General features: G+C 49.4%; 1 long non-coding RNA gene across 3 annotated transcripts; it reads right to left on the bottom strand.

Annotated features, from left to right (window-relative positions):
• Positions 1–759: 759 nt before the first annotated feature.
• On the bottom strand, positions 760–10916 carry LOC147975221 (uncharacterized). 3 transcript variants are annotated; one of them, XR_015600588.1, is made up of 3 exons: positions 10175–10684; positions 2315–10085; positions 760–1509 (listed from the first exon to the last, which is right to left on the bottom strand). It is a non-coding gene; the product is annotated as an uncharacterized LOC147975221 (long non-coding RNA). The 3 variants fall into 3 exon arrangements; XR_015600589.1 differs by lacking the exon at positions 760–1509 and having other exon boundaries at positions 7376–7665; positions 8913–10085; positions 10175–10676; XR_015600587.1 differs by lacking the exon at positions 760–1509 and having other exon boundaries at positions 7376–10085; positions 10175–10916.
• Positions 10917–11186: the final 270 nt, after the last annotated feature.

The following is an 11186-nucleotide window of genomic DNA, read 5'->3' as shown; positions in this document are numbered from 1 at the left end:
GCGCGGGGGCGCGGGCGGCGGCGACCCGGGCTAGGAGGGCCCGCTGCGGGCCGCGGCGGGCCAACAATGGAGGCGGCGTGGTGGCGCCATGTGGCAGGCGCGGATTGGTGCGGGCGCGGCGGCGGACGCGTCCGGCCGGCAGCGGACGTGTCCGGCGGCGCGGAGGAGCGGGGCTAGGGTTGGACTGCGCGAAAAATCGGAGGAGTGCACATATTTATAGGTAGATGGAGCTAGGAGGGTCCAAATGAGGTGCGGTTTTCGGCCACGCGATCGTGATCGAATGGCCGAGAGGATGGAGGGGGTTTGGATGGGTTTTGGGCCACTTTGGAGGGGTGTTGGGCTGCAACACACACGAGGCCTTTACGGTTCCTCGGCTAACCGTTGGAGTATCAAACGAACTCCAAATGGCACGAAACTTGACAGGCGGTCTACCGGTAGTGTACCAAGGCCGCTTGGCAAATCTCGGTCCAATCCGAGAATGTTTAACACCCACACACGAAAAAGGCAAAAGGGGGCGCCGTAGGACGTAGGAGCGCCGGATTGCAAAACAGACAATGGGGAAAATGTTCGGATGCATGAGACGAACACGTATGCAAATGAGATGCACATGATGACATGATATGAAATGCATGACATGGACAAAATGCGAAACGAAGACAAAACCCAACCACGAGGGAATATCATAACTTAGAGCCGAAAATGGCAAGGGTTGGAATACAAATCCACATATGTAGCCCCCAAGTGCCGAGTTGTCATGCTTGCAGCAACCTGGGACTTGTAATTGCCTTATGCTCATGAAAACTTCAACCAGTGTAGCCCCCAAGGGTCGGGTCATTATGCAATAATGAGCAGAGACTTTGTAGATATAACCATGTAAACTTTGAACAGCAACGTGTAGCCCCCAAGGGCCGGTTTAGTAAGATAATACTGAGCTGGGACTTTGTATATAATTTATTGATAATAACATCATATAATATAATCTCCACCATGGGGCTTGAACCCACGTCCACAAGGTTAAGAGTTTTGTACTCTACCAATTGAATAGTGGACCATTCAATATAATGGATTAATGCTTGTGTACCTTGAATTTTTGATAGGAGCAATTGGTAGCCCCCAAGGGTCGGCTCATTATGATGTGATGAGTCGGGTCTTCAATAAGGCCAGTAAAAAATGACTTTGCATTAGCCCCCAAGTGTCATGGTGCATGCTGGCAGTGACAGAGGACTTGCATATTTGATTTAATCTCAACTTGAATAATATAGCCCCCAAGTGCCGGGTCGTAAGCCTGCAGCGACTCGGGACTATTCCTTCCATTGTAGAATAATTTATATCCATTAATAAAATAATATCCATTCCGCTGAAGCGACTTTGAAAACCTCAATCGTAATATTGGTTATTGATAACCATAATAAAAATCCAGCCATGTTGGCTATTAAAGATTTGAATAATATAACCCGGTTTGGAAAACCGATTCCTGTGATATTGAATCGTACTGACGGTTTAGGATACCTGTGCAGTAAGGGTGATAACCCAATCTTTTAGAAGCCAAAAACTCCCAAATGTTTATGATTGTCATATATGGCGACTTATCATCCAAAGTCAAGCCGGGTTAATCGAAACCACACTTATACTTAGATTTGAACAAAAAAAAGTCTCAAGACAAAACCAAAGATTGTTTGCAAAAACTTAAATCAAATAAAAATCGAGGTTTCTGATTCGAATACAATCAGTAAACCATTCCAAAGGGGTTAAGATAGGATTCGGATACGATCATGTAGCCCCCAGTGGCTTTGGCGTTGCGCCGATCAAGAGGGTACCGACAACTATGTTCTCTTTGGTTCGAATACGACCTATGTTTGAACAGGAAGCCCTCAAATGACCTTGAGAGGTTTTTAACGACCCTGATTCGAATACGATCCAAGTCGGACCCAAAAGGGGTTAAGCTATTATTCGAATACGATCAAGAAGCCCCTTAGTGAGTTTGGCAGTGTGCCAATCAAGAGGGTACCGACAGCTATGTTCTCTTTGGTTCGAATACGACCTATGTTTGAACAGGAAGCCCCCAAATGACCATAATAAGGTAAGCCGTAAGGCATGATACCCATGTTTGAACCGCGCATCATGGCAGCAAGTTCTCTTTGGCCACTTTTAATTTTTCTGAGAACTCGAATCTTGCAAGAGATTAATTCTTTTTGAACCGAAACTTTAAATCGGATTTAAAAGCTTTCAAAACTTTGTGGGAGACAGATTGTCCTTGAGCCAGATGTTTGAACTAGATTTGAGAGCTTAAAAGCTTTGTAAGATACAAATTTACCTTGAGCCAGATGTTTGAACCAGATTTGAGAGCTTCAAAGCTTTGCGGGAGAGAGATGTCTCTTGAACCGGATTTTAAACCGGAACCTTTATTTTGAACCGACTATTTTCTGACGGCCTTTAAATTCTCATCAATATGGCGGTGTCCTCCGAAACCTGGTTATCATTCCCTCCAATGACCCGGAGTTGCCAAGTCATGTCATTGTAGCCCCCCGAGTCTTAAGACTACTTGAGGAGTTGGCTTGAGACTCTCCATATTTGTCCGTGATATAAACCGGTATGAGTCCTTCAACAGCGCAATGATATAATAACCCCATCCTACATTGGGGAACTTACAAGCCCGCGTAATTGCTCTTTTAAAGAAAACATATGTAATATAAAAATATATTGGATGTATTTCACCTGATATGTCAGGCCAGTAGTTATCCACCGCAGAGTTGATGATTACCACGGTGAAGCTGAAATCAATCGCAGTTGAGTCGGTTGCGGGAGTAAACAGATGAGCCGGACGCGACGTTGTAAGCAGGTGCGGACGAGAGAGTTGGCCGCGGCGTTGGAAACGGCTCAGACACTGGCGAGTCGGGCGCGAGCGCAGACAATGAGCCAGTCGCGTGTGCTGATGTAGTGGGAGAGGCGACTCGCATACGTATCCATCGATCAGCACGGCACGAACAAGCGCTAGTGCAAAAGTGATGTTGATGCGCGCCCCTTATGCGACATCTTGGTAATGAATAATGGTTCTACAAAACAAAGAAATTCATAGACCAGAGTAATTGTTCTTAAATGTTTTAATATGTGCTAAAAATAGATAAGAAACATAGCACCTGGTAGGCTTTGTCCCACGCAAGTAGATGCACTCTGCGTCTGACACTAATTGAGCAGATCTTTGGGTTGTACTATACTAGTACTAGTACTGATGTTCCATTGAGCCTTAAGACTGTACTGTCCACCATGAGACTGTTGCCTGAATCCCATGAGTAATAGCAGCCACAACAAAAGCCAGAGTAATAACACCACTCAACGGGCAGGGCCACGGAGGCGAAGGCAGCCGGGCGGCTCTTGGGCGTGACCGCAGTAGTGACGGAGGCAGCCGGGTTGGAGCAAAGTGGCGGCATCCGAGGCGACTTGTGGTACAGTCGACGTAGGCGGCTCATCGCAGAGGCCAGACGCAACAACGGCTCACAGGCAGCTTCACAAGCGGGTCAGAGCTACAGGCGGCAATTTGGGCAGAAGCGATTTAGGCGTGACTGCGGACGGAGGCTCATAGGTACAACGGCAGCGGCAACTCAAAGCCGGCGGCTCAACGGCCGAGGTAACGGCTCAGCAATGAACGCGGAGAACTCAAGGCCGGAGCAAGATGTGGCGATGGCAGCTCGCAGCAGACACAGGCGGCTCAAGGCTGACTCGATGCTGCACGGGCGAAGTGAGGCCGCTGGATCGCGACGACAGCTTGACACAGCGGTCGAGGAAGAGGCCCGCGGCCGGGCGGGTCAATGGCGACGGCGGCTCAAGGGAGCAAGGCTGGTGTCACCCGAGGCGGTGGGCCAGCAAAGGCGGCCCGACACGCGGCCTGGAGCCGGAGGCAGGGCCGGCTCGATGAGGTGCTGGTGAAGCGGGTTGGTGAGGCATGGCCATGGCGACTCAGCAGCAGAGGTCGGCGGTTCAACGCGACGGTGACAGAGGTGAAAACGGCGACGACGACGGCTACTCAGGTCGGTTCTTGGCGGAGGCGGCGTTCGAGCGGCGGTTCAACGCGACCGCAGCAGGCTCAGCGTGCTGTAGCTTTGTGCGGCCGTCAGAGTTGAGTCCGAGGAATCTCGATGGCGGCTCGACGCAGCTGCTGGTGAGGAGGCTCGCGGCCGGTCAGCGGGTTGAGGCCAGCTGGCGACTTGTGGCTGTGACGAAGCCAAGGCGTCTCAGGGCGAGGCCGTGCTGACTCGGCCGCGGTACAGCCGGCGAGAGGCGGGCCACGGCAAAGCAAACGGCGAGGCGAGCCAGCGGATGATGGAAAACAGAATATGCAGACTGTGTCCGTTTTCAAGTCGCGGTTGTTTTGGGAAAAAATCCCCCTTGGCGTTCTCACATGACGGTCGGCCTGATCGTGAGTAGTCTTGGGTCTTGAATCCTGAGATGTATTACGGTGTCTCACCTAATTTTGCACTGATTTGATTCGGACATAGATATGACTTTGAGGTGTCTGCCAAGGTCAACGGAACTTGCTCGGAGGTGGCACCTATCTTTGGCGAGTCCTATCTTTAGACAAGACCAACACTAATTTTGATTGACAAGTAAATCCACCGACGACTGACGATGGCCTAGTAGATCAGATCAGGAAGAACGCCCATGGCGGCGCCTATAATCCCATGATTTTTTTCCTCTTGAACCTCAACAATTCGCGCCAGCGTGCATGCCACGGCGAGGCGGAATCGGAGTCAGGTGACTCAAAGCCCGCGGTGATTTGGAGCGATGAAGGCGAGGCCGTGGTAGCAGCTTCAGGCGCCTTGGTCACCACGAAGACGGAGCACAGCCAGGGCGACTCGTGCTGCTGCTAAAGAAAGGTCACGCAGAGAAGCACGGGACGGCGGTTCTCCGGCAGCGGGTCGATGTAGAGAGGTTCTCCGGTGGCGACTCAATGTGGGACGGCGACTCGGAAGTAGTCGCGGGTCGGTGAAGTGGCGGAGGCGGCCAGCGACCAAGACTGCTTGGCGCGGCGGATCAGAGGAGGAGGCGTGGTGGAAACAACTTGGAAGGGGCTGCCCACAAGCGTCTTAATGAGACCGCAGCGGGCTGGCCCCGCATGGAACAGTGTGGGAACTCGTGGCAACTCGCCCGCGACAGGCCAAGAAGAGAACGAGGCCGGATGGCGACTTAGAACGGAGATGAGCCGGCAACAGCAATTTGGGGAGGAGCAAGGTCAGCTATCCCCATAGGCGACCAGCGATTCATTGGGATAGCGGTTCTTGATAGCATCAGAAACGTCTTGTGTTGCAGGTGAGGTTGCGGCAATAGGAGGTAGAAGCCAGCAGCTTTTGTTCCATGTTTTTTCAAGATTCGGTTGACCCTCTGCTTCATGGGAGAAAAGTCACTTCTTTTCTTGAATCTGTTTTGCTCCAACTATGAACCGCCGCGTCGGCCAATCCTGATTGGAAACAACTCTTTTGACTTGATTCCGGCCCATCTTCAGGTTTATCCTGGCTTACCAGTCTTGTTAACTTAGCAATTTTGCGGCGGCGCGACTGACGCAAGCTTAATTTCTTGAATTCTTTTTCATCCAATTGATCGCGAGCTTTTCGATCCCTGAGAAATCCCTTCAAAAACTCAACACTACCGTGCGGTAGCTTGAAGGGGTTGATCGGAATCAAGAGACGCAACACGCAAGACGAAGATTTAGACAGCTTCGGGCCCCGGGAAACATCATCCGGTAACAACCCTACATATTGTTTGTGCCTAGGTCTCATTATCATCATGAGGGACTCGCCGTAACTCCCGCTCTCCTAGTTGTGTCTAGACTTAATGATTATTCAACTTCTTCCTCTTTGGGTGACCTGCCCCTCCTTATATATGTTGAAGGGCCGGGTTACATGTAGAGCCCAACTCGGACTTAAGACTTAACTATTTTGACTTCTCTCCATGGGCTTCTTAACGTTTTGGGATTCTTAACTAGACTTACAATCTGGCTTACCATCCGGCTTCACTGTCCGGCTTAACTATCCGGCTTAATTGTCCGGCTTAACTGTCTAGCTTAACTGTCTGCTTAACTGTCTGGCTTAAACATTCTGCCGGCTTACAGTAAATAATCGGCCGGCTTACATGACTATGTCTGCCGTCTTACATGACTGTGTTTGCTTGCTTAGCCTACTTAACTGTTCCCGCCGGCTTATAGTCTGTCGGGTCACCAATAAAACATTAAGTCCTAGCCGGGTCATATCCCCGGCCGGGTCACACCGCGGGGTATATCCCCGACAGAATACGATGAGATCTTCTCACCCGTAGCGATGCTTAAGTCCGTCTGAATCATGTTAGCAATTGCCACATTCTATGATTATGAAATTTGGCAAGTGGATGTAAAGATTGCATTCCTGAATGGATTTCTGGAAGAGTTGTATATAATGCAACCTGAAGATTTTATCGATCCAAAGGGTGCTAACAAAGTGTGCAAGCTCCAGTGATCCATTTATGGACTGGTGCAAGCCTCTCGGAGTTGGAATAATGTTCTGATAGTGTGATCAAAGCATATGGTTTTATATAGACTTTTGGAGAAGCCTGTATTTACAAGAAAGTGAGTGGGAACTCTATAGCATTTCTAATATTATATGTGGATGACATATTGTTGATTGGAAATGATATAGAATTTCTGGATAGCATAAAAGGATACTTGAATAAGAGTTTTTCAGTGAAAGACCTCGGTGAAGCTGCTTATATATTGGGCATCAAGAACTATAGAGATAGATCAAGACGCTTAATTGGACTTTCACAAAGCACATACCTTGATAAAGTTTTGAAGAAGTTCAAAATGGATCAAGCTAAGAAAGGGTTCTTGCATGTGTTACAAGGTGTGAAGTTGAGTAAGACTCAATGCCCGACCACTGCAGAAGATAGAGAGAAAATGAAAAGTGTTCCCTATGCTTCAGCCATAGGCTCTATCATGTATGCAATGTTGTGTATCAGACCTGATGTGTGCCTTGCTATTAGTTTAGCAGGGAGGTACCAAAGTAATCCAGGAGTGGATCACTGGAGAACGGTCAAGAACATCCTGAAATACCTGAAATGGACTAAGGATATGTTTCTCGTTTGTGGAGGTGACAAAGAGCTCGTCATAAATGGTTGCGTCGATGCAAGCTTTGACACTGATCCGGACGATTCTAAATCGCAAACCGGATACGTGTTTATATTGAACGGTGGAGCTGTCAGTTGGAGCAGTTCTAAACAAAGCGTCGTGGCGGGATCTACGTGTGAAGTGGAGTACATTGTAACGCCCTCGATGCGGCTATATCTCCCACGTGTCGAAGCACGACTTAGAGGCATAACCGCATTGAAAGCAATGTCGCAAGTGGGGTAATCTTCACACAACCCATGTAATACATAAGGGAAAGAGATACATAGTTGGCTTACAATCGCCACTTCACACAATTACATGAATAAAGCATTACATCATCCAAATACAATCAAGGTCCGACTACGGAACCAAAATAAGAGAAGACTACCCCAAATGCTACACAGATCCCCGATCGTCCCAACTGGGCTCCACTACTGATCAACTGAACAACGGAACAACATAACGAACACGATCTTCATCGAGCTCCTCCTTGAGCTTGGTTGCGTCACCTGCATGGTATCATCGGCACCTGCAAGCTGGTTATGGAAGTATCTGTGAGTCACGGGGACTCAGCAATCTCACACCCTCGCGATCAAGACTATTTAAGCTTATGGGTAAGGTAAAAGGTATGAGGTGGAGCTGCAGCAAGCGACTAGCATATATGGTGGCTAACATACGCAAATGAGAGCGAGAAGAGAAGGCAAAGCACGTTCGAGAAACTATGATCAAGAAGTGATCCTAGAACAACCTACGTCAAGCATTACTCCAACACCATGTTCACTTCCCGGACTCCGCCGAAAAGAGACCATCACGGTAACACACGCGGTTGATGTATTTTAGTTAAGATTAACTTCAGGTTTTCTACAACCAGAGATTAACAAATTCCCATCTGCCCATAAACGCGGGCACGGCTTTCAAAAGTTCAAATCACTGCAGGGGTGTCCCAACTTAGCCCATCACAAGCTCTCACGGTCAACGAAGGATATTCCTTCTCCCAAGACATTCCGATCAGACTCGGCATCCCGGTTACAAGACATCCTCGACAATGGTAAAACAAGACCCGCAAAACCACCTGAATGTGCCGACAAATCCTGATAGGAGCTGCACATATCTCGTTCTCAGGGCACACCGGATTGTCCAAGGTTCCGGTAGACTAGCCCAAAGTTGCCCCTGGTGGCCACCGGCAGCTGACAGGTTGGACCAACACTCAGAGGAGCACTGGCCCGGGGGGGGGGGTAAAATAATGATGATCCTCGGGAGCGCGACTCCCAAGGGAAAAGAAAAGGCTAGGTGGCAAATGGTAAAACCAATGTTGGGCCTTACGGGAGGAGTTTTATTCAAGGCGAACTGTCAAGGGGTTCCCATTATAACCCAACCGTGTAAGGAACGCAAAATCCGAGAACATAACACCGATATGACGAAAACTAGGGCGGCAAGAGTGGAACAAAACACCAGGCATAAGGCCGAGCCTTCCACCCTTTACCAAGTATATAGATGCATTTATATAAATAAGAGGTATAGTGATATCCCAATAAAATAACCATGTTCCAAACATGGAACAAGCTCCAATCTTCACCTGCAACTAACAACGCTATAAGAGGGGCTGAGCAAAGCGGTAACATAGCCAAACAACGATTTGCTAGGACAAGGTGGGTTAGAGGCTTGGTTTAACAATATGGGAGGCATGATAAGCAAGTGGTAGGTATCGCAGCATAGGGATAGCAAAAGAGCGAGCATCTAGCAAGCAAAGATAGAAGTGATTTCGAGGGTATGGTCATCTTGCCTGAGATCCAGAAAATAAGAAGAACGAGTCCATGAGGAAGACAAACGGACAAAGTCGAACGAATCCTCACAACACGACGTTACCGGATTACCGAGAAGTACACCGGAAAGAAGCAAACAACATAGTAAACAACCAACACATGAACATGGCATGATGCACAACCAAGTATGATGCATGTCCGGTTTAAAGAGGGCATGGCATGGCAAAGTGCACAAGCAATCCTACAAATTAAGTGGAGCTCAATATGCAACTCCGTTGCATATTGACGAAACACCACATTCAAGTTATTTAGTTCAATCTCGTTTATGTACCCAACAATATTAAATGTTGTTAAACATGGCAAGAGGGTGAAGCAAATGAAAACTACCTATCTAGGCAAGTTTAAATGAGGCCAGAACGACAAACAACAAGTCCGGAAACTCCTCATGTGCATATTTTGGTTATGGTACTGTTCTGCTCTAAACCATATTTTATAGTTGTTAAACATTAAAAGTGAGGCCACCATGTTAAACTAGGCAAAATTCTACCCCATTTACATATAAAGTTTGTTAAAATCCGAGTTACGGTTATTTAGTTATGAAATAAAACGTTTTAACATGGCGTTAAGTGAAATAAACGCAAACAACAATTTAAACATTTTTAGACATGGATGAAAATGGCATATTATGAAACTAGATGAAAAACTAAGCATATTTCATATATAAAGTTTTTACAAAAGATGCATGGTTGGTGATTTATTAAATGCATGGACTCTAGGGGCTTTTCTGCAAAACTGACATTCTCTGGGAAAAATAGGAAAATGTTCTATGTAAAAAAACATGATACGGGCCGGATCTGGTTGGCCCAACAGTAACCGGCGCTAGGGGAAAGCATCTCACCCCGCGGGCCTGGCCCATTAGATGGAGGCAGGCCGAGCCTTGGCGAGGCAAGAAGAGGCCCCGTGTGGCTACGTGGTTCTCCTCCACGCTGGCAGAGGAACAAGTCAACGCGCGCTGGAGTTGCTGCGGGCTCGAGGAAGAAGTAGAGGATGTCGCAAGAAAAAGGGGTCGATCCCCTGTGTCCGGTGCAGAAGCGAGCAGAGGCCGACGCCGACGGGGACGGGCGCGGCGTCCAAGGCAGGACCCACCGGATCTGCGGTGGGAGCTACAAGGCCATGGCGCGGTGCTCCGGCGGCTGTCAAACAAACGGCGGCAGCGCTGGTTACACAAGAGAAGAGGGAAAACGAAGGAGAGGAGAAGGAGGGCTCGCAGGACGGGGCTCACCTGTCCTCGGGGTGCCGGCGACCGTCGGGCAAGGCGGCGAAGGAGACGAGCTCGAGGCCCAAGTGGGCGTCCATGGCTAGGCGTCGGGTGCCTGCGAACGAGAGAGAGGCTCTGAGGCTCTGTGCTGGCTGGCTGCTGCTGCCGGGGTGGGTTGCTGGTCGAGGTAGCCGGCCGGCGTGGAAGAACTCAGACGCCCATGGCGTTCTCCCCTGGTTGGCCGCTGGTGCTGCTCCGGCAGGAAGATGGAGACGCACGGGAGGCTCGGGCGCGAGGTCACCTGTTCGGCTGCTGCGGCACGGGAACGAGGAGGCAAAGGGGATCGGGCGCGGCTACGGTGGTCTCCGGCGAGGAGTGATTTGGAGGCCTCGGGCACGAGGAAATCAGCGAGCGATGCGGGTTGGTTGGCTGCAGAAAACGAGGTGGAGTAGATCGGAAAGGATCCCAAGGGAGATGGAAGAGAGTGGCGGCGGCGGAGGATCCCTAGAAATTAGGGATTTGGTCTGCGGATAGACTAATATATATGGCGGGTAGGTTAGGCTAGGGGCTATCTCGTCCCTCCGATCGTAATCGGACGGACGGAAAAATATGTTAGGAAGTCCAAATAACAAAACGGAGACGTTTTGTAGATGTTTGGGGATGATTCGGACACAACGGTGACGACTGCTCGGGTCGGGTCCGGGACAACTTTTCGGACGCGCGCAAAGGGGGTTGCGGGCTGACGAGAGAGGTTAGGTTGGACCTGGCGGTAGGTAGTGAGCTGTGTAGATGGTCTCGAGCTAAGAGAAGAGAAGAGAGGGAGGCCCGGCGACTGTTTTCGGAGACCGAAAACGTCCGACGTTAGACCGGCTATATTGCCGCTATAGTTAAATGTTGGGGCGTCAAACGAACTCCGAATGCGATGAAACTTGGCAGGCGGCCTACCTACACTATAATAAGACCGCACGCCAACTTTCAACCCATTCCGAGAACATTTTCCGGCCACTTATAAAGTAATATTTTGGAGGTGCCGCGG

Source organism: Triticum urartu, chromosome 4A (genome assembly GCF_056163025.1).
Source record: "Triticum urartu cultivar PI428250 chromosome 4A, HENAU_Tu73, whole genome shotgun sequence".
In the NCBI taxonomy this organism is placed as follows: Eukaryota; Viridiplantae; Streptophyta; class Magnoliopsida; order Poales; family Poaceae; genus Triticum; species Triticum urartu.
The sequence above is the reverse complement of the archived record's forward strand: the minus strand, read 5'-3'. Positions and strand labels throughout refer to the sequence as shown.